This window comes from Arachis duranensis, unplaced genomic scaffold (genome assembly GCF_000817695.3).
Source record: "Arachis duranensis cultivar V14167 unplaced genomic scaffold, aradu.V14167.gnm2.J7QH unplaced_Scaffold_160496, whole genome shotgun sequence".
Taxonomy (NCBI): domain Eukaryota; kingdom Viridiplantae; phylum Streptophyta; class Magnoliopsida; order Fabales; family Fabaceae; genus Arachis; species Arachis duranensis.
Window position 1 is genome coordinate 9,024 of NW_026264210.1, and position 3,515 is coordinate 12,538.

Consider the following 3,515-nt stretch of genomic DNA (forward strand, 5'->3'; position numbering starts at 1 on the left):
AAAAAACCAAAAATATTTTGTGTTTCTTGTTTGAGTCTTGAGTCAATTTTTAAGTTTAGTGTCAATTGCATGCTTTTAAAAATTTTTCTTGCATTTTTTCGAAAATTTATGCATTCATAGTGTTCTTCATGATCTTCAAGTTGTTCTTGATAAATCCTCTTGTTTGATCTTGATGATTTCTTGTTTTGTGTTGTTTGTTGTTTTTCATATGCATTTTTTGTTTGTCAGAGTCCATGTATTAAAGATTTCTAAGTTTGGTGTCTTCCATGTTTTCTTTGCATCAAAAATTTTTCAAAAATATGTTCTTGATGTTCATCATGATCTTCAAAGTGTTCTTGGTGTTCATCTTGACATTCATAGTGTTCTTGCATGCATCATGAGTTTTGATTCATAATTTTCATGTTGTGAGTCATTTTTGTTGTTTTTCTCTCTCATCATTAAAAATTCAAAAATAAAAAAAATATATTTTCCTTTTTTCTCTCAAAATTTCAAAAATTTGAGTTTACTTAGTCAAAAATTTTCAAAATTAGTTGTTTCTTACAAGTCAAGTCAAATTTTCAATTTTAAAAATCTTATCTTTTCAAAATCTTTTTCAAAAATTATATCTTTTTCATTTTTTTCTATTTTTTCGAAAATTTCAAAAATCTTTTTCAAAATAATTTCAAAATCTTTTTTCTTATCTTTATATCAAATTTTCGAAAATTAGCTAACAATTAATGTGATTGGTTCAAAAATTTGAAGTTTGTTACTTTCTTGTTAAGAAAGGTTCAATCTTTAAATTCTAGAATCTTATCTTGTAGTTTCTTGTTAGTTAAGTCATTTTAAAAAAATTAAATCTTTTTCAAAATATCTTTTTCTTAAAAATCTTACCTTTCTATCTTATCTTTTTATCTTATCTTTTTTTTCAAAATTTTATCTTTTTTCAAAAAAAAAATTTGATTTTAAAATATCTTTTCTATCTTCTTATCTTCTTATCTTTTTAAAATTAAAATTTCAAATCTTTTTCAATCAACTAACTTTTTGTTTGTTTCTTATCTTTTTCGAAACCACCTAACTACTTTTTCCTCTCTAATTTTCGAAAATTATCATCTCTTTTTCAAAAATTCTTTTGTTTTGAATTTTAATTTTAATCTTATCTTATCTCTAATTTTCGAAAATTACTAACACTTTTTTTTTAAAATTATTTTTGAATTTTCTATCTCTTCTCTCTTATTCTATTTAATTATTTACTTACTAACACTTCTCTTCACCTCTCTTCATCTAAAAATCTGAACCTAGTCTATCCCTTGTGTTTGGATTCTTCACTTTTCCCTCTTCTACTAACATAAAGGAATCTCTATACTGTGACATAGAGGATTCCTCTTTCTTTTCTTATTTTCTTCTCTTTCATATGAGTAGGAACAAGGACAAAAGCACTCTTGTTGAAATTGATCCCGAACCTGAAAGGACTCTAAAAAGGAAACTAAGAGAAGCTAAATTACAACAATCCAGAAGTAACCTTTTAGAAATTTTTGAACAAGAGAAGGAGATGGCAGCCGAACCTAATAATGATAATGCAAGAAGGATGCTTGGTGACTTTACCAAACCCACGTCTAAATTTGATGGAAGAAGCATCTCCATTCCTGCCATTGGGGCAAACAATTTTGAGCTGAAACCTCAGCTAGTTGCCTTAATGCAATAAAACTGCAAGTTCTATGGATTTCCATCTGAAGATCCTTATCAATTTTTAACTGAGTTCTTGCAGATTTGTGAGACTGTTAAGACGAATGGAGTAGATCCTAAAGTCTACAGGCTCATGCTTTTCCCTTTTGCTGTAAGAGACAGAGCTAGAATATGGTTGGACTCACAACCTAAGGATAGCCTGGACTCTTGGGATAAGCTGGTCACGGCTTTCTTGGATAAATTCTTTCCTCCTCAAAAGCTGAGCAAGCTTAGAGTGGATGTTCAGACCTTCAAACAAAAAGATGGTGAATCCCTCTATGAAGCTTGGGAAAGATACAAGCAATTGACCAAAAGGTGTCCATTTGACATGTTTTCAGAATGGACCATATTAGATATATTCTATTATGGTCTATCTGAATTTTCGAAAATGTCATTGGACCATTCTGCAGGTGGATCCATTCACCTAAAGAAAACGCCTGTAGAAGCTCAAGAACTAATTGACATGGTTGCAAATAACCAATTCATGTACACATCTGAGAGGAATTCCGTGAATAATGGGACACCTCAGAAGAAAGGAGTTCTTGAGATTGATGCTCTGAATGCCATATTGGCTCAGAACAAAGTGTTGACTCAGCAAGTCAACATGATCTCTCAAAGTCTGAATGGATGGCAAAATGCATCCAATATTACTAAAGAGGTAGCTTCTGAAGAAGCTTATGATCCTGAGAACCCTGCAATAGCAGAGGTAAATTACATGGGTGAACCTTATGGAAACACCTATAATTCATCATGGAGAAATCATCCAAATTTCTCATGGAAGGATCAACAAAAACCTCAACAAGGCTTTAACAATGGTGGACGCAATAGGCTGAGCAATAGCAAGCCTTTTCCATCATCTTTTCAGCAACAGACAGAGACTTCTGAACAAAATACTTCTAATTTAGCAAATCTAGTCTCTGATCTGTCAAAAGCCACTTTCAGTTTCATGAGTGAAACAAGATCCTCCATCAGAAATCTGAAGGCACAAGTGGGCCAGCTGAGTAAGAAAGTCATTGAAACTCCTCCCAGTATTCTCCCAAGCAATACAGAAGAGAATCCAAAAGGAGAGTGCAAGGCCATTGATGTGATCAATATGGCCGAATGCACAAGGGAGGAGGAGGACGAAAAGCCTAGTGAGGAAAACCTCCTGGGACGTCTCTCAAGCAAGAGGGAGTTTCCTATTAAGGATCCAAAGGAATCTAAGGCTCATATAGAGACCATAGAGATTCCATTAAATCTCCTTCTGCCATTCATGAGCTCTGAAGAATATTCTTCCTCTGAGGAGGATGAAGATGTGACTGGAGAGCAAGTTGCTCAATATTTAGGAGCTATTATGAAGCTGAATGCCAAGTTGTTTGGTGATGAGACTTGGGAAAGTGAACCTCCCTTGCTCATTAGTGAACTAGATACCTGGATTCAGCAAATTTTACCTCAAAAGAAACAAGATCCTGGCAAATTCTTAATACCTTATACCATAGGCACATTTACCATTAAAAAAGCTCTATGTGATCTGGGGTCAGGGATAAATCTTATGCCACTCTCTGTAATGGAGAAGTTGGGAATCGTTGAGGTACAACCTGCCTTGTTCTCATTACAATTGGCAGACAAGTCATTGAGACAAGCTTATGGAATAGTAGAGGACATGTTAGTAAAGGTTGAAGGCCTTTACATCCCTGCTGATTTCATAATCTTAGACACTAGGAAGGAAGAGGATGAGTGTATCATCCTTTGATGACCTTTCCTAGCCACAGCAGAAGCTGTGATAGATGTCAACAGAGGTGAATTAGTCCTTCAATTGAATGGGGACTACCTTG

General features: G+C 33.7%; 1 non-coding gene across 1 annotated transcript; it reads right to left on the reverse strand.

Annotated features, from left to right (window-relative positions):
- Positions 1-1,927: 1,927 nt before the first annotated feature.
- On the reverse strand, positions 1,928-2,031 carry LOC127743818 (small nucleolar RNA R71). Its single transcript, XR_008005161.1, has one exon. It is a non-coding gene; the product is annotated as a small nucleolar RNA R71 (small nucleolar RNA).
- Positions 2,032-3,515: the final 1,484 nt, after the last annotated feature.